This window comes from Patagioenas fasciata, chromosome 4 (assembly GCF_037038585.1).
Source record: "Patagioenas fasciata isolate bPatFas1 chromosome 4, bPatFas1.hap1, whole genome shotgun sequence".
Classification (NCBI taxonomy): Eukaryota; Metazoa; Chordata; class Aves; order Columbiformes; family Columbidae; genus Patagioenas; species Patagioenas fasciata.
This window is the reverse complement of record NC_092523.1, coordinates 60657286-60678232: the sequence shown is the minus strand read 5'-3', so window position 1 is coordinate 60678232 and position 20947 is coordinate 60657286. Positions and strand designations below refer to the sequence as shown.

At 37.6% G+C, this 20947-nt stretch overlaps 1 protein-coding gene across 6 annotated transcripts in view; it reads right to left on the bottom strand.

Annotated features, from left to right (window-relative positions):
* Positions 1-20947, bottom strand: part of ANAPC10 (anaphase promoting complex subunit 10) — a 337004-nt gene that overhangs the window by 243542 nt on the left and 72515 nt on the right. The window lies entirely within an intron of this gene.

The following is a 20947-nucleotide window of genomic DNA, read 5'->3' as shown; positions in this document are numbered from 1 at the left end:
AGTTCAGCAATGATGGGAGAATTGTTGGGGGTAATTTCTATGTTTTATCTAATCTCTTCAGAGAAGCACATTATCAAATCAACCTATGTTAAATTCAGATGCACCGTTTCCAGTAACTTAAATAAGGGCCATAAAACTGGATGCAATCTTAAGTAACAGGTTCTGTTTCACTGAAACCAACACCTAAGCATGTAGGTGGGAGCAGGGCCAACTCAATATATCGACTCACTATATCTTTTTGATACAAAAGAACATTTAATAATGACACTTAAAGGTGAACTACACTTGCAGCTTCCATCTGTGAGAGTTAAAAACCAGCTTGGACAGGGAGCACTAAAGACCCAGGGGCTTCTTCACACCCCAAGTTTACCTTGGTGGTTTTGAAATCCTGTTGAGTTAGTCTTACACATTTAACTCACCTCAAGTATTTAGCCCATCCTGCATTTATTTTTCAGACTAAAGAATGAAGCATTACTGACACTATGATATTGATGCTATCTCTACACTTCAGATCTAAGCCAAAATAATCTTGAAATCTTCATGAAATTGTTTTTCCATTTTTCAGCTAGTTATACCATTAGTGATATGGGCTGGTGGACAGCCAGAGAACTAGGATCCAAGGAAAATTTGAACTTCACCCAAATTTAAGGATGTTTGAAAACCGTATTTTATGTCAGCTTTTCAATGAATAAATGCAGTTGCAGCAATCTGCTTTTAAATATATTTTCTTTAAAAATTTCTTCATTTGAAGAAGAGTGCAGAACAAGAAACCAGTGGAAAGATAGCAAATAAAAATGAATGGAGAAATCAATGAGGATTGTTTCGATTTTTAAGTTGGACCTATATATTCACGTAGAAAGTAAAATAATTCTGTGAGGCATAGTACATAATTACAATAAATACAGTGCAGCCTGTAGTTCTGGTGACATCATGAGTCATTGAGTTTGTTCTTGTAATTTATTAAGACATTATGAAAACCCACTGACATATTTATAAGCCTTGGAATTAACAGCTACCTTTCATTTCTTTTACAACACCTAAGACACAAATTTTACTTGAAGAATTATATACACTCAGCTGTGTACAGCAAGACTGTAATTCTCTCTAGACCTTCTGATGGCATCCTAAACCTGAGGAGCCAAATTCTGCTGTGCCTTGAGATGAATCAAAGGGGGTGTCCTTGGCCTCTTGATTGAGGCTTGTGTGGTTTGCCAATGTCATCAGAACTTCAAAATGGAATTCAACTCCTAAATGCACAATTCTGGAGCATTTCATTTTTGTAATGTAGTTACTAATATCTTTCCTTCAGTATTTAATCACTATTCCCAAAACATATACCTAGAATGAATTTCTGTCCTTTTATTGCATTTTCTTTACTTCCACTTTTCTTTAAGTCTCTTTTTGTTCATTTGTTTTTCTACAGAGGTGCTGCTTCTCCATTCTGTTACATGAAATTTACAAGTTTTTAACAAGATCAAATATGACACAAGTGCTTTTTTACTGTTTTGTTTTAACAAAAACACTAAGTAAGGGATCAACCCCTGGTTTAATTCTAAATTAAAAATGCACCACAATTAGGGTAGAATCTTCAAAATGCCTAAGAATCATTTCAGTCTATGTGGTTGCATCTATTTATTTTGGGGGAAGGGTTGGTTTGAGTCACATTTGATGATACATCTACAGATGACATACATCTCCAGCAGAACCGGGCAAAGTGGGACATAGCTTTGGTTTCGAAAAACCTCACTGAACAGTGACTTTCTTGTTTCCTCCAGTTACACACGCAGTTCTACATGTTGCATCTTTCACTATGTGCGTTTGATTACTCGGAGATGGATTGACTGAGGGAATGTAGTAGTTGTATGCTAGTCGTCCATTAGATCGAGAGGAATGTTCTCCCTTCAATATCAGAAAAATGAAATTTGGTGACATATAAGCAAGCTGGTTCCATTTCAGGCAAGGGGAACATACACGTGAATCAAAGAAGGAGTGCATTTGCTTCAGGAGATTTATAAAGAAGAGATCCAAACTCTACAAACTCTCATGCAGTGGAATTAGTGCTTTCCTGTTCAGATGAATAGAACAGGTGCACATTGAGCCTTCAGGTCTTTAAACTACACCAGCCCAAATAAATTACAGCTATGGAGTGTGTTTAGCAATTTCAAGCGAGCCTTAGAAATGCAATGCCCACGGTGCAGATAAAGTGCTTATGAAAAAGGTGGACACAACATCTGTACTGGCACGGAACGCCTGTTCTAAAGTAATAGCTGCAAAATGCCTCCTATGAAGCATAAGTCTGTTAGTACAGCTGCAGCTTTTAATAGCTATTGAATTTCTTGATCAGGGAGGCAGTTCCAGAGCAAGGGAAATGGACAAGTGAAACTATAAACTGCTATTTTACACCTATGAATGTAATATCAAATAAATGTGGTCAAACTCACTTTTATTTTTTTAAGAAATTCATCCCTAGAGAGCCTTGTGCTAGATCTTACCTTGCAAGCCATCAGAAAGCACTTACGTCAGCTTAACCCTGAGCTTTCCAAAACGTATAACTGTACACTCCGCATATACCTATTGCTTATTATATCTGTAACAGAAACCTGCAGCTACACACACGTGTAATACCTCATGCATCATTTGTGCACTTATCCAAAGCTATTTGGTTCTAGATCAATGCAAACAAGGAATGAAAAGGTACACAACAGATTAGATAGCTTTTAAGATGGTTACACAAGGAAAAAAAAAAACAGAGTGAAGTGACTGAGTTGCAGAGACTTGCATATAGCCAACGGGATGCAACCAGTAAACCCATTACCATGTCAGCTTATTAAAATTATTCCAAAGAATACACCTGTCTCACATTTTCTGGGTTTTCTTATTTAAATACCTTAGTGGTAAGATCAATTTGTGTCTAAGAGGTCCCCTGTGAATTACTAGAAACATATTTACATTGCATGTATAATTAGACCTTTTTGTTTATGATGGAATTTTTATGGGATTATCAGATCTCCAGTATGCAGGTAAACTGTCATTTTAATATTTTCTAAACTTATTGTCTTGCAAATTTTTCATTTCTCATATTAGCCTGGAAATAAAATACATCACAAAATACTCAGGTAGCAGTGACTGCTGAGACTGCAGATTGACCTGGTATGGAACTTACCCCAGATGGAACACTCTTAATATCTTACTTTTCATGTCTTTTCAACTAAACTTCTAAGTCATACTCCGACTTGTTTTGGTTTGGAACACTTTTTCTTTCGAAAGATGGCAGGTTTTAGACTATGTGCTGTTGATATCTACTAAAAGTGTGTCCCAGGCATGTAAACACTTCTGAATCTCTAACAACAAACTGGTCTACCCAATTTCCAGTACTACTTAAACTTCCTGGCATCTGAACTCACTATGTACCTTTTAATCTGGCTAGAAATTTTTCTTGCTGGCATATATCATCAGAAGTACCCTAACAATGTGAAGATAGATATTTATCTCCTTCTAAAAGCAATCCAGGATAAGACATACAATTGCAAAAGCTTGCTTGAGACCTTGGAGAATCCTGAAAAGTTAGTCATAGACAGCACCTCAATTAACTTCATGGGTGGTGGTGCCAGTTTAATGATAATAACACTAATACAACTCAGAAAGAGGTGGATCTAACTCCTCTGTTTACTTCCCAAGAAATTGCTTTGACTGCAGTCCTGGTTGACTCCAAGCCAGGATGCAGCCAGAAATCATAAAAAGCAGTGGGTCAAAAGAAGAGAGAGAAGAACAGAATCAGAATCTTCTGGCTTAGAAAGTTTATTTGAAAGTGGAAAGGCCCACTAAGAAGAACTAAACTAGTTCTACTTAAAAAGTCAGTACTGTTACCCCAGAAAGCAGGACCCAGTGCCACAGTTCTTCCCCTTCCAGGTGAGAGTAAATTCCCTTTTCTGCCTCTACGCTCTGCTTTTCTGACTGGTTCATTTTCAACAGGCAGCCCTGAGAATGCCTGTTCTTCTGCACTTCCTTACTCCTCCCTGTGGCAGAACAACTCTGAAATCTTCGAGAAGCTTTGTAAAAGAATTTAGGGGACAAGACCCAAAGTGTTTGTTCACAGGGAATAATCAGTGCTTTTTAATTATTACTATTCTACAGATGATAGAAGGCCCAGTTCGTATCACAAGCATAGATTTACGAGGAAGAGAAGACTACACAGGAAAAGCAAAAAGTCATCAAAAGAACTGCTATGAAAACAGCCCTGACATAAAAATTACCACCTGAGAGCTGGAAGTTATTTGTTTTTCAAAATCCACCTGCGAAAAAAGATCACGGTGTGAATCCAGATGTCTTGATGTCCATAGGAGCTCTGCCTGTGATTTCAATGGTGCCAGTGTTATCAACCCACAGAGAGATTAAAATCTGACGAAGTCTAACAGAGCCTTTAGGAAGGCAAGTTGAGACAGCAATGGGCTTCAGTGGAGCACATGGCTATCATCTTGAGTTTCGGGCTTCAGCTCCCTGACAAATGAATGCCCCTATAAAAAGTTCAAAATGAAAGGTTTGTCAGACTATGGCACTGAGACATAAAAAAAAAAATATTAAATGAATCCTTTCATGCATCTTATGGACATGTAACTAACTGCTGAAGTGTCTTCTGTCTTATAAAATGAAATGAAATGAAAGTGAAGACAAGCCTTTGCTGAAGGTTTCAGTGACTACTGAGTTGTACAGAGATGTGGGAGATTGCTTTCAGTCAGCTTAGACAGGAGCAGCAGTCTAGTAGTGGCATCAGGACATCTAGAGAAGCAGCAAAACATCTCAGCTGAGCCTGTGAAGGTCTACACAACTACTTTTAACTGTAATCATCATCCTGAAGCTCTACTGACACCTCACACAGACCTTTATGCTATGTGCTGCGGTCACTATTAACTACAGTACAGGCAAGACCAGAGACTCACCTTTGGTATCATTACTGACTTAAGTAAAGCCTCCCACAGATCAAAAAATGATCACTCAAATTAACAGGGATCAATAAACCATTAATGTCAACCCTGTTATAAAGAGTAAAGCCAGGTAAAGCAGATTCCTTTGCCTATTTTGAAAGCTACCTGCTCGACAGAGAGATTTCTGTCAATTATCTGTCATGGGAAGAGCACATTTTCCCCAGTAGGCTTCTCCTCAGAAACAGGTAATGCTGATAAATTTTGCACAAGAACTACAAGAGAGAAAAAGTGGTAAACAACTGAAGAGTCACTGGATTGCAAATATTCAGATTAATGCAATCAGAGTAGCAATTAGCACTTCTACAAAATCACAGTGCAAAATAAAATAATGCTTAAAGTAAACAAACTGGATTTTGTCTAGGTAAAATATTTTCACTGATTTCAATCAAACATAAAATTCTCCTGCATTTTCTGTCTTAACAACTATTCCATGTTTTCTACTACTATAAAACAACTGCTACATTGCACTTCAACCACACAGATAGGTTAGCTATTATTAATTACCTCCTGCTTTTTAATGTGGTCATAAAAGCATGAGGTTTGGCCTTCCCTCTGTTGATTCATGGTGACCAAATATTTCAAATATTATTCTGGCTACAGTGCAGTTTTGCTCACACAGCATCTAAACTGCTTAGCACAAAGGAGAAAAGGGATTTGCAGGTCCATTTCTTGTCATTAACAAGTGAAAAGAAACAAAGTTGAATCTGAAAAACCAAATAATTAATTGAATTGTATCAGATGTGCACAATTATGTACACAAGTGTAATTAACTCTTCACATTTTGCATGCATAAAAATTGCACTTATTTGTAATCTCAAAGATCCTTCAGCATTAGATACATATGTATAAAACATACATTTATTAAAATAAACTAAAGCGATGCCTCACTTGAATGCAGCCGGACCAATGTATTAAGACTAAGAAAGTATCTGCCAAGGGTAGTCACATCTATCAAAAATTCTTTAAATAAACAGACGGAAACATCTAGAAGGTGCTATCCAAAATGAAAAATTACGCAACACACTACAGAAGATGCTACCTACAATACCCCATTCTTAAGATCAAGTGGCCATTACATCACAGATGAAATGAAAGAACATGTCTCATGGGTTTTATTGCATCGTAAGAAAATTAAGGATCAAACTAATTTTTTTCAGCTTGCTTCTATCAAGGAATGATCATAAGAATTGCCAAGCAACATGTAGGGGAATATTGTAATAACAGGAATGGAATAAAACTATGAGAAAAGGAATTAGAACATGATTTTTAAAATCATTTGCATGGAAAATTGGTGTCTGAACAACCTTGAAAGTCTGGCTTTTATTTCCTGATCCTTCAAATTGCCCTGCTTGCCAGCTTTAGAAGTATAAGCAGTTGGAATGAACACATAGAATCTGCTTATGGATTTAAAAGTTTCACATACGTATCATTTTCAGAATCATATCTTGACAATAAAAAGCTTATTTTCCCTCATGATTTCCTAGTGATACCTGATAATCTCTCCAGCGTTCAAGATATAAGATGTAACTTTAAAAGTTAGACAGTGCAACATGTGTTTACATTTTTTCAGACATACTCGTCACTTACAGTATTTTTTTCTTCCTTTCTCTTGATGAGTATGTATCCAAATGACTAAGGAGCCCAAACATGAATGTAAAGAGATAAGCTCAAACCTGAGAATTTCAGGAGTGCTCAAGTGCATGCTTTCACCTCTCCCCCTTTTAAAAGTGTCAAATGCTTCCTGACACGCTTAGGTCCATGGAAATGGAACATATTTTCTCATTACATTAATTAATGGGTCTGCTTGGGTGGCATAATTCAGTATAAATTTCCTTTAGTATTCTGTCATACCTAAAAAGGATCTTATTTTTGTGATGTCTTTACATTTTTATGACTTCTACTCTGTTTAGTCTGTGTGTAATCCTTCTTTTGAAACCTAATGTCCTAGAAAATCTGCAGGTTTTTCTCAAAACTGGCACACTTTGTGGTTCATAGTGATTCCTTTCTCTTGCCTTCTGAGATCTCTGTGCGAATCCTGAAGGTGCAGTTCCCAGCTCAGGGAATTTATGATTCCACCATCAATGTAAACTAAAGCACTACGATATATTAAAACTGACAAGATGCCGTTCATTAATCTCTGAAATGTGGCCAGGTGTGATGTCATGAAGAGAGGTTCCAAGTTGGAGAAGACGAACCCAGCTCAGCTCGATGGTGGCTTCCTTACCTCATCCTGGAGAAGGACTGTCTGGGTGGGGACTCTCTCTGGAAGTGTCATTTCAGAAAAATGTGGTTTGGGGAAAATGAGACAGGGTAATCCCTTGCCATGCCAATGTTTCTCAAAGGGCTCAGCTTCTGCTCTCCTCTCATTTCCAGGCTCACTTGGTTGTGCTGTAGCGAACCACAGCTTCCCAAGGAAATAGCTTGATGCGCTGGAGGTACATTTTTATGTATGAAAAAGAGGAGCATTTCAAGTACTGGAGTCTCGACTAGCGAGGAACCGATGGCAGGCTCGGAACACAGAACAGCAAGCACTGCAGTTTACACTTGCATTATATCTCGATCAAAACAAGCCTTTAATTTGGTTGTGACAGTTTAAGTATTTTTTTTTTCCCATGAATAATTTTATTGTTTCAACACAAAAAAGGGCAAAATCAGAAGAGACCAAATGTAAGGAAAAGCTCAACATTTCCACATGATTAATTCAAATCTCAAATGAAATTGATAAATGTTATTGTCTAATATTATTTCATTAACAGTGTATGTGGAATATGTATTCAATAAAAACAAGACTTTGAAACTCATCCCTGCCACAGTAACAGAAGAGACTTTGTGAACAAAACTCATTCCTGAGTTGAAAAAGAAACAGATGTTTTTTCAAATCTAGAAATAAAGTGTGAAAATAAGTTTTTATACACTCCATAATTTAGCATTTTGTGTCCATGCAGCATGCAGGTCTACACACCAAAACAAGTTATGACCACTAAATAGCTTTGCTCTCTGCAAATCATAACCAAGCTGGCTATTGCAACGGTGCAAAACTGGTTGATTTTCAGAGTTTACTTGATTTGCTCAATTTTATCCAGCTACAAATGATAGCTTTTGAGTACAATGAACCTAGTTCCTACGCCTGGGAACAAAACACAGCTCTTCTCACAAAAATAAGGTCTGCATAAACTTTGTACTACCTTCCAAAATTTCTAGGAAAGAATGCAGAACAAGACCAGCCTTTCCATTTTCTTCTGACCATGGAGAAGTTTCAAAGAGAAGGCTCCTCTTTTTAACTTCTCTTTCTACTCCTTGTTCTTCTTATTACTATTATTAAATTAAAATCTCTCTTGTTGATTCCAGAGGAGAGTATCACGAGCTACTCATCCATGGGCAAAGTGAAAAAGACAAGACAGAATAACAAAAAGACCGTGGAACTGGAAGCAGACAGACTGATGGGAAAAGATAAGGGGTCTCAAGAAATAAAATGAAAAGGAAGGAAGGATTATAAAGAAAGAAAGCAAGACTGACAGGATAGTGAGCCCTGAAGAGAAAGTTAGGCATATGAACAATAACATTCTTCTATATATTTCATTGCTGTGCAATATTTGTAAATATGATAAATGTAAATACTTTTTAATACCTATCTCTATCCAGGCATCTTAAAGACTTTTTTGCTGATGTCACTATGGGATATGGCATGTACTTATTGAAGCCACTTTGTACACTACCGTGTCATAGCAGTAGCGATTGTGAGTCCCTTCTCTGGTTTGCACAGAGCTCTCCAGGCCCTTAGACAAGCAGATCTGTTCCCTTTTATCAGAATCCAAATCTTACTAAAATATGACTCTCCTACGTCAAATATTAGCAGGCATGCCTTCCTCTCTCAGCTGTTTCTACCCTACCACGCATGTCCCCATCACTGAACACTATCTTTAAAAGAGAAATTGCATAAGTAAATAAATATGAATGCACTGGAACTAGTCTGCAGAATAATAATACATGTGAGAATCTTAAATGTCTAATGGATTTACTGTATCTTCGCTTAGGAATGTGAACTATTTTTGTAAATATTCTGGCATTTTACTTGCACAAGTGACTTAAAGAAAAAAAAATAAGCAGATACTGATGAACATTCCCAGAAAGTGAACTGTGTATTTAATAAAAAACAAGATTCTCAGAATTGTATTCATCCATTAGATTAGAAATTTCTCTTAACTGGCTGTTATCTATCAGAACTAAGTTTGAATATGATATCAGATAACTACTACACTAATTTGTTGGTTGATTAATTTAACTATCTCTTTTTTATGTATTTAATTCAATTAATATAGTTAAATAATCTGAAATTACTTACATCAACCACTAAGCTTGAGAATATCTACAATCTTGAGAATTATTTTTAACTCAGATCAGAAATAGACAAAAAGGTGATGTATAGCAAATTAAATATCCCCTAATAGGATTCCCTCAGCAATGATCAAGGTATTGTTGCAGCTTCCTGAGTTAACATTACACCCATTCTGGAGCAATTTCTGCCGTGCAAGATAATTTGACACAGAGTTCTTGTTTTTGCTAGAGGTTACCAATTGCGTGCCCTTAGCCCACAATCCTCCACTCAGAGCCATCCCAAGTCTTTTACCAAAGTGTTTTCTACTACAGAAAAGGCATTTGGCAAAGAAAGAAACATTTCATGTTAGCTAAAAATTTGAGAAAGCAGTAGCTGTGTAACAATAGTAGACCAAAACTGACACAGTACTGGCCATATTTTGACACATTACTTTTTTTGCAGCATTAGCCAGATCTATCACACTTCAAGACTAAGGATAAAATTTAAAGTCTCTTGATGCCTCGCCAACAGTCTTCATCAAGCTACTGAACCTCGTAGGCCTTTGTCTATACTATTGCTACTTTCATTAAAGAATTCATTAGATCAAAGCATAATGATCAATATGTGGTCAATAATTTCAGGTAAAGGTGGACCCCAAACCATTAGTGGATTAGTTAATTAATCTCAAGTTCTGTAGAAACTTGAATACAGTATGAAAATAACTGGTAGCACAATTCTTTAGATTCAGAGATACATACTCATATTTTCCACCAGGAAAATATTAAACTGAAAATTCTGTCCATAAGAACGAAAATTACAGAAACTGGCTGTAACTTCAGTTGCAATAATCAGGAATCATTTATTCCATTTCATTACATTTTATTTGATAGTCTGTAGATTTTTTTAAAGATAAAATTAGTCTATTATCCTTCAAATATTAACCTGATTTCCAACCAAATAGTAAAAATGGGTCTATTAAGTTCATGTTAATTGCATACAAGGGACTTTTTGATTGTTCATAGATGTTCATATCTATTAGAAGGAATTTAGTACAATTCCTTTTGCTTGAAATTGCCATTATTAAATGATACCGCAGGAATTTCAAAGTTTAGATATTATTATTTAAAGGCTTTTAACTATTTTTTAAATATTAAGATTTCTTTGGGGTTTTTTTAATACACTAATTGACTATCAAATTACAGACATAAGAAACAATGCAAGAGTTATTCTGAGCCAGGCTTTACATTGAAAAGTTCGCTGATTTGTGGTAAATGAAATCTACCTCGTGTATTCTTGTATTATTTATGTATTTCCACAGTCTTTATGCTTTCCCTGCAGCAAAATGGCGTTCTGATGACTGTGTATTTAACATCAACTACCTACAAATGAAGCATTAGACAATATCTCAAAATACAACAGATTACTGTAATAATTTATGCCTGTAGTCAGGAAAGGGATTGACTCCTTATGGTCTCAGAGACTGTCAGAAATAGCCTCTGTCTCTTAAAAATGTGACTGCTGCCCCAGATCCCAGATGGAAAAACCAAAACCTCTATGAATTCCAAGTCTCTTGCAACCATGAGTGACAGAGCTCTGTCAAAATCTTTTCAAGGTTACAGTGTTTTCAGTATCATTGGCCAGCAACCTCAAATCTCAGCAACAGAGAGAAATAAAGATTTAAATAATTATTTCTCACTAGCTACTACAGTTATTGTGCACATGCTTTACTGAGATAAATTAATAGCAAGTCAATACTGCCTTCTGCACATAAAACCTCCTGTTAATACCAGAAATAAACAATATTCCTCAGGACAATGGCCATTAAGACTAGTCTGTCTCTCTTATCTTTCTCCTTTGCACTTGGCTACCAAAAAAGTTCTGGGCCACTTTTTATATTCTAAAATTAAATATTCACACTCATAATTTGTATCTCAGTATCACCTTCCACCCAAAGTTTCAGGTAACTTTGAAAGGGCTAATTAATTCCCTAAATATATGATAAATTTTGGTCACATCTTATAGAAAAGGAACAAAAAGAAAGCTGGCATAACAAATACAGACTTGATTTTCCATGTTGACTCTTCTAACTTCTGAAAACATATCACGTCTTTTACTGGGAGAATATGAATACAGGTACTGAATAACAAGCTCTATCTTTGAAAAGTATACACTAAAATGGTGCTTGACAGATAAAGAAAAAACAGGATTGGCATCATCCAGTAACTTTTTCTTTCTCTGTGTTATCTGAATCATTACTCTGTACTCAGTTCTGTATAAGCTTCCACCATTCACAGAGATTTTGTGGAACAACCCCTCTATCTGACAATAACCCATTTTCCCTGCAGACACCTGCCCCAGTCCCCTCCGCAGGTTCCCCAAAGCACAGCTGCAGGATTTACAGATAAAGGCTTGAGATGTTTATTCATTTGAGCTTGCACAGCTCACTACTCTTCACAGTAAGTTTAATCCGAAACCTCAGATGAACCAGAAGGCTTTTCTAAACCTCTGTGGAAGTTTTTCAGACCCGTGCCCACAAACTATTTGCCTGTTGAGATATCCAAAAGCTGTCATGGTCTTAAAAAAAGCCAACTTCTACTGAAACAGGATCCTTCTCTAAACAGAGTGGGAGGTTAACCAGTTTCATTGTATCTGCTTCTATTCTCTGATTTTATCTTTTAATATTAATATTCTTGAGACCACCCATCAGGTAACCTGCTTAACAAAACTTACTCCTCAGTTATCTGATCAACAATTGGAATGAGGTATAACTTCCTAAAAAGACGCATACCGGTTTAGGTAATTATTTAATTAAATTCTTATATCATGGATCATTATATTTGACTTTTAAATGCAAATACTCAAAACAATGGTGTGGATATAAGTTCATGTTTAAGATGATGTGGCACTTCAGCACCGAGACTTGGTTCAACAAGGTATTTAATACCAAGCAGTTCTAATTTGCAATCAGTAATCTTCAAATTCTTTACGTTTAGAACTATTTTTTTTTTAAATCATCCTAAAATTTTAAAACTTAACTCGATGTGACCAAAGAACTAATTCCTATGTAATATACAAGACTTACTGAATCATCTAAAGCTAAAGGGGTGCGAGAGGACTGTGTTCAAAACTATGGTGGGGAAAAAACAAAGACAACACAAGTGTTATATCTCTTTATCTTATGCTGCAAGTGCTATTTGTTTCAAACAAATTTCAAAGGAAAGAAGGCAAAAATGGAGCATTCGTGAAGTTTTGTGGAGCCTCGGAAGATTGTAAGGAAAAGGGGATGCACATTTAAGATCAGATATTAAAATAGCTGACAGTTTACTTTGGACAGCATACTACAGTCTAAAGCAGACAAGCACATTCTGAATGTATTACTGGTCTGAAAACATAGCCTACATTGCACAGAAGGAAATATGGGTTTAATAATGTTAACTCCCAGAGCAAAATTTAGACTTGCGAAAGCATGCAACACATGTTGTACACATTGATTGAAGAAAACAATCTCCATACAAATTTTATTGATGTATTGACATCACCAAGTCTCCTAAAACATGCCACCTAGTGGAAGACATGAATTTTCTCTACGCCACCAAGGCAGCCAGCTCTGTGCCAGCGCAGGTTTGGCCGTCCAGTAAAGCCTCTCCTGCCTTTCCAGCCCTCACCTGGAAGAACAGCTTTGCATCTACCACTGCTCACACTCCACGTTGTCCATCCTCCTGAGCTCACCCTGCAAACTTTGCTCTGCTTGGAAGCAGAATTCAGCTGCAAGACTCCTAAAATACCTAGTACTCACCACTAAAAATACACATCTTAAACCAAGACCAAAATTAGTTGAGCACGGAAAACGTGTGAACAGGTCAAATGAAATGCAGCGCTTTCTCTGCTGACTAACAAACAATGGAATCTGCACGAGATATTATTCCGATATAGATATCTCTGATTTTTTTCCCCCCTTGTCAGCAGAAGTATACAGTTGAGAAGATGAGAAATGAGCTGTGCACTGTTACGCAAGACAGACACGTGCATAACTCATACACCTTAGGAAACAGCTGTGAAAAATGATCTGGAGACTAAAGAAAGATGAGACCAAATAACATCCAACTTCAGCTATCTAGAAAAGAGTAACTTCTGAGTCTAAAGGCTACTTTAACATGCAGTTTTCTCAAAGGATTACTTTATTTTTCAAAAAAACAGCTCTTCAGATAGCAGTATTAGCTAATTGCTCCTATCATCACAATAGCCTTCACTTTTCATCAAAAACTATTTGAGTCATTTTTCTGGAATTTCAATACCAAAATATAAGGATTCTTTCAATCTTACATTATAATTTCAGACTGGCTTATATATATAAAGTGTAATGTATTAGGTTATACAAATAAGTTCAGCACAGAGGACACTACAGAAACAAACAAAACTAAAATGATTTCAAAAAAATGCAAGTTACGAGTTGTATACAATATTCAGGTAAAAATATGAAGTTCTCCTTGGTGAATGCCTCTTAGAAGCATAACATATAAGGCATGTTCATAGATCCTAAAGGACTCTGAAAGTTGCTGTGTACCCTTACCTGTTTTCCAACTGCAACAGAACTTGAGGGTGCTAAAACTACTGATGGTGAGGTGTAATTTCACCCTACACTTTCCCATAAAATTTTCTGAGTTGAAGTCTCTTTATTTTGTGTAGTGGAAGGCACAGTACACATTAAACCTAAGAAATTTCAACAGAAGGAGAAAAAAAGTCCAGAGAAATAGCTACATATTGACATTCTCTGACACCTGCACCACTGTGCATTTGTAACAAGACCCATATAGACCTTGAAAACATCACTCATAGACCATTTTCCCTCTCTTCTTCAAAATTAGTTGTAAGTAAAAGTAACAGCGAAGAAGCAAAGGAACCCTTCACAAAGCACTGCATGAAATCACTTGGGACTCTAGTCCAACACCACTGTTACAACTGTGTCTTTTCAGAAGATGCGTGAGGATGTATATATGCGAGTGTGTGGATGTGCACTCTCACGTGCATCTGTACATTCACATAATTCTAAGCATTTCCTTTACCAGTCCAAGATTCATGGCAGTGCACCGGTTTTTAATGCAGATCCAAGCCAGTCCCCATCAGTGACCTGCTAAACTCTGTTCATGCTTCAAGAAGGAAGTTTATCCAGAGGAAACAGGCCAGGTTTGATGAGAATGGGGAAAACCAGGCATCTCAGAAAACACCCCTGTGTTGGGCTCACAGGGATGGATATTAATCATCTGCTGAGGAAAATTAACATAAATTAGATTTTTATCATCGTGCCATCTATACTACGGCAGTGCTCAAACACTCCATTTGATTTGCAGCCACATTATTCCAAACAAACAGTAAAAAAAAAAATTCTTGCCATGCAGCTGGATAGTATAACAGGCTCCACTGAGTGAAAAGCTGAGGAAAGCTTTCACACTCTGAAGTATAAAGAAAACCTCTGCAAGAGGAGGTTGGGTTTTTTTGGTGTGTGCCCCCAAGACATAGTTGTTCTGGTGAACAAAAATAGGCTATTTTTGTCATTCCTTGTAAAAAAATAAATTCAGATGGTTATTTTTTTCCCTGTCTTCAAAAGCCTATGCACATTTGTTGTCAGCACCCTAACTCCTAAACTGGAAAGGTAAACGCTTTCACCTTAGGCAGCTGCAAACACGAATAAGATACCCTACAACGTCACGGCAGCTGCAAAGTCACCCAACTAATCTCATGAAGACTAATTTCCTTCGCTTCTAGTTTGTAAAATCAGGATTTCCTCTTCTTATATCAGTGTTTTGATAACTATAAGCCGACGCAGAGCATTTTAGAACTCCATGCATCTCAATATTCTCCCACAAGGAGTGATACATTCCTCAGGTTTGTGTGAGCTGGAAAAAAACTTCTAATCTAAAATGAAGAGGCAACCTTAATGAGAATCATCAAATGAATCATCACTTCTCTAATGGTTTCCCCATGCATACTTGCCCCACGTTGCCCAGTACTATCAGTGCCCACAGTGAGCATGTGCTGTGAATGTCACATGCATGTACATTGCAGTAAACCTGGACCAGAGCATCCATTAGTAATTAATGAGGGACGAGCAAAGCAACTGGTAACAGTTAAAGCAAGCGTTCGCAGACCATTTTGAATGGGTTGCTCCGCATTCTTTTGCAATGAACAGGGAAAGCTGTGATTGGCTCCATATGACTGGCAAAGGTGATGATAACATGACTTATGAGCAACCTGCCAAAAAAAGTATTTATCTAGCAATATATTATGTGTACACAACCAAAGATGCTCCTCTAGAGGCACATCACACGGTAGTTAAACACATAGTTTAGTAAGGTGATTATAAAATCACCTCAATGCTCACACAAGGAAAGAACTTTAACAGCCACAGACAGCAGAACAGCAAAGAAAGTTGTGGAGTTTACTCACTTCCCACCTTTGAAAACAAGTCTCTATAATCTCAGACCTTGCAACCAGTGCAACACGCTGAAGTAATTATGCAGATATCATACTTAAAGATAAGGGATAGGACTTTGCAAGTCAAAAGGAGCAACCATGTTTGTGTCCTGCTGCATGTCACATCACCACAAAGTTCTCCTCTGGGCTACTTCTGATCTTTTCCAATCTGTCGTGGTCTGGATTCTCTCTTACTAGTTGCACTTTTGGTTATTTCCTCTTTCAGGTTAGTTTCCAGATGTTGTTGCTTACCCATTTTTTCCCTGCCACACTGCATCCTTCGCCTGAACTTCTACACTGTTCCCTTCTGTTCTTCCCCCTGCTATTCAACTCACAATGTAAGTCAGGATTTTGAAACCTGTTGTAAATTACATTAATTGGCAGTTCTTTCCTGCAGCTGTGTGCATTTCTTAAGACCACATACTTGCAGGGCTTGAGGGGGTGTGTCTTTTTTACCTTCTTTGGACAAATATTATACTGAACCAAATTGCATCTGGTTCCAACACCAGCTGAAGAGTCATGCTGGTACCTTCCAAGGTTCCTAGCAGAGTTAGGTTTATAATTACTTTGTACAGTATTCAAATGACAGAGAGATCCATTGGAAACTTATAAGGAAAACCAGTTTATGCATAACACACCTGAATACTTCATGCTGTCATGGGGAGCTCACCAGTTATTTCCTACTTGCTAAATGCAAAATTACATTAACTAATAAAGACCTTTAAAAAATGTGAGTCATGAGGGTGTCTGGAAAAACAGTGAGGCTGTGTGAGAATGGGCAAAAAGTTTTACTAGCCCCGCAGTTTCTCTTTTTATTTAGAACCAACTCAACCTACATAGTTTAAAAAATAATTATTTATAAAATAATTTAGGTTACCTTAAAATTACCATATTAATTTCCACAGTTCCCTTTTTAATATGGCCCCGTAAATAAAAACAAGATCTTGAAAATATTCAAAGAAAATATGATTAAATCCTAAAAATCAAACCACAGCATTGTAGCAGGCCAAAATAAATCTTGAATCTGTCAAACATCTTTGAGTTCTAGCAAAATCATTCAAGACGATTCTTTCTTTAAATTTGGCCTACAAAATCAGTAAGAAAGTAACTGGAAACTGGAAATTACAGGATAATTTTCAGCTTAGATTGTTAACCTATCATAGTGAATTTTTTCATTTAAAACTAGGAAAAAAAAAAAACCAAAACCAAAACCAAACTCGTTTTGTTGGAAAATGATAAAGTGCCATCAAAAGGATTTCATTTATACGTACACCTGAACCAGAAAGCTCAAAACCACTGTGACAGAAGATCTGTAACTTGTAAGGTTGACTGTAGAAGGCGGTTTACTCTGACCTCTAATTCATTTTGCCCATTGAAGTTGACCAATCTAAAATCTAGATTTCAGGTCCGAGAGACACCTATGCAGTCAAACTAGAATTGCCTCCACTTGCCCTTCTTTATGCCCCATATATTTTCCATTAATACCTCCTCTGACTAAAAACAGTTGCAGCCTTCTCCTGCCTGTAGCCTCAAAGCTGAAACAGCTGAGCGCAAAGTAAAAGAGATGGAGAAGCCAAGGGTCATATAGAGAGAAGCAGAGAATAAACCCAGTGACAGATGTATCTGCAGCCCCAGCCCCCGTGTAGCCGACTGTACTTGGTGAAATGAAGCCTTGCTCGTTGCAAGACCTGTGCCCTCTTTCCCCCCACTCTGTAGCACCCTGGGCTTCTCCTATACCCTTTCTCCCCCTTCATTCATCACTTGCCCTTTTCTGATCTCTTTCCTGAAATTCTTACTGTCCTAAACCTGTCAGAACTTTTTTCACAGCATCTTCAAGATTTTCTCCCCTATCCCTCTCACACACACAACCAGAGACGGGTCACACAGTCATGCCAAATTTCATTAGCAGCTGCTTGAACAGCAGCACGTGCTAGGGCTGGCCTGGAGGTACAGATGTGTTGTCTGGACGGTCAGTACATGTTTCCTGACTGATCAGCTGCTGGAACAAATAATACAAATGACTGTCAAGCTCTAGTAAATGCTTTTTCTTCAATGAAAACACTAGTGGTGGTCTTCATCTGGTTACCAATTTTCACAAAGATTGTAGGAACACAATAACCTTCAAATCTCTATCCTTCTGCCAAATATATTTCAATTTTTTTTTTTTTTTAAATCACATTTGTTGAATTGTGGAAATAGTGAAAAACATAGTATGCACAAATGCTATTTGGCTGTGTTTCACATTCTGTTGGTTTTAGTATGCATTTGGAGGTGTACAGGCTGACAAGCAGCTTTCTTTTCATATCCGGTAGAAGTATGATGCCAGTTACTCCAACTCTTACAGCTCCTTAAGCTGTGAGACTCTATTGGCAACTTTTTCACACCATTTAGATGAGAGTATACTAATCAATTTATAGTCGAATACTAAAATGCATCCAAAATAAAAATAAGTTAATCTCAATTGGTTTTATCTGTTTTGATAATAAATTTAATTCACATTTCTTGGATTATAAAATAAGGCCAACCAATGCACTATCAATGGGGTGTATTAGAAGGGGTGTGGTTAGTAGGTTGAGAGAGGTTCTCCTGTCCCTCTACTCTGCCCTGGTGAGACCACATCTGGAATATTGTGTCCAGTTCTGGGCCCTCCATTCCAGAAGGACAGGGAACTGCTGGAGAGAGTCCAGCGCAGGGCAACAAAGATGATGAAGGGAGTGGAGCATCTCCCTTATGAGGAAAGGCTGAGGGAGCTGGGGCTCTTTAGCCTGGAGAAGAGGAGACTGAGGGGTGACCTCATTCATGTTTATAAATATGTAAAGGGTGAGTGTCACAAGGATGGAGCCAGGCTCTTCTCAGTGACAACCAATGACAAAACAAGGGGCAATGGGTGCAAACTGGAACACAGGAGGTTCCACTTAAATTTGAGAAGAAACTTCTTCTCAGTGATGGTGACAGAGCACTGGAACAAGCTGCGCAGGGAGGTTGTGGAGTCTCCTTCTCTGGAGACATTCAAACCCCACCTGGACACCTTCCTGTGTAACCTCATCTGGGTGTTCCTGCTCCGGCAGGGGGATTGGACTAGATGATCTTTTGAGGTCCCTTCCAATCCCTGACATTCTGTGATTCTGTGAAAATGAGTACATATGTCATCGATTTAAATTTTCCTACACATTTTTTTCCTTCACTTGCTGTGTTACTGGCTTTCTAAAACAAAGTTCCTGAGAACAAGGAGGTTGGACAGGGTCTCCAGTATAAATTGACAAATGCTTAAATGCAATGAAGCTCCATCGTTTTGCTGCAGCGGATCTAAGAGATGCTGTGCATAAAATATTGTGCTTTAAAAAGTAATGTTGTCACAAATAAATTAATTTGTAATAGTCTAGAAATGGTATGTATTTTTTTAGGATTGCATACAAAACCCTGACAAGTACAACTTATCTGAGGCGTGTCGTTGCCCCAACATGGCTTTACAGTGGTTCACCACCCTGCTAGCCAATCTATAACAAATTAGAGAGCTTCAGTTGCACTTCAAAAACACTTGGGTTCAATTATCATCAGATCAACTAATACAGAAAATAAATATTTTTATTTTTTAAAAGAACGTGCATTATCAATTAGACTATGTGGTTTAAATCAGCTCTGGAATCTGGACAAACAAATAAGAAGTGTTTTACATAGCCAGCTGCACATCAAAAGTAATTTTGCAACACAAAAATTTTCTGGCCAGACCTGCCTTTTAGACAGTTATAGATCCCAGTGGAGGCATGGGAAGACCAGAGTTCAAATTCAGTTTACTATGGCAGTTCTCCCAGCTCTGAATCGTAGCCATGTGACTGGCAATGCTTACTGTCACCACAGGGGAGTCTTAAAAGAGAAAAGTGGTAGCTCTGACATTCAAAGAAAAAGCAAATACTACCATACATAACTCATAAAAGAGCAGAATGTTTCTCAGTAGAATTTCAAGCCATTTCTTAGCATTGTGCAGGTATCTCATGGCTGTTTGAGAATTATAGCAGACACAGAATAAATATTATCACACAGGAAAGTGCCTTTGTCAGCTTATCTGCCTCAATCTGCCTCACTGAGCAGACCCTGAACAAACTAGGTGCACCTTGAGGAAAAGGTAAGAGACATTACAGCTACATCTGCACTAGCAAGCAGTGTGGTGAGACAGAACTGGGTCTCCTGAAGCCACTAACACTGAAGCATTTATTCAAGGGGCAGTTACTATACTGCCAGCAACGAGGACCTGACAGGCCCGTATGCATCTGCCTTTGGAGGGTTTCTGTTTCAGAACTGCTCTAGTTTGGGGCTGTGGATAGAACATCAGTAGGGTCTGGAGTGGTTTAGGTGCCCTCCTGGTACACAGGTTTCACTTGAAAGAAATCCAGTTTTTGTCCTTTGGGACTTCACTGCAGTACAAACTGAAAACGCAGCAAGTGGAGACCACTGTGAGGTTTGTCTCAAAAGCATACTCATCATCTGAACTGTAATATACACATACCTGAGGTTGAAAAGCATGAAAAAGTGTTCCAAGGTAACAAACCAGCAACTGTTATGATAATTCTCAAATCATGGATGTATGCCATCATAGCAATGTCTCCATGCAATGGGTTGAATACTTCTATGCCTATCTTAGTGACAAAGCAACATTCAGCGTTTGCTTGAATAAGTGGCATTTTAAATTTTTTTGGTGAACTTTTCAAGTCCTTTTTTTCCCCACTCCAACATTATTCAACCAGTTCTACCAATTGCTGTTCTTTTGTGTTTTTTACATTAACTATAATTCAGGAAGAATTCTTTCTTCTGTTAGCTTCTTTCAGTGAATTATTTATACTGTATTTATACTGTATTCAGTATCATGAACTTAAACATACAGACTACTTGTCTATATCAATATAACTTGAATATTGTTAAACAATCCGGGGTCAAATAAGAAGAGTGAGCACTGGCATTGCAGCCTACTATTGGTCAGGTTTACCCCTATAACACATTTCTTATATACTGTTAGCTATAGGGAATTTTAAGGGACGTGGCAAAGACGTAGCACCTCTTCATAACTGGGGAGTATCAACAGATGAGGGGTGACAATAAATATAAATTCAGGATACTGCCATTATACTGTACTGGCTGTTGGTGTGATCAGACAGTCGACACTAAATAAAGCAAGAGTGTCTAA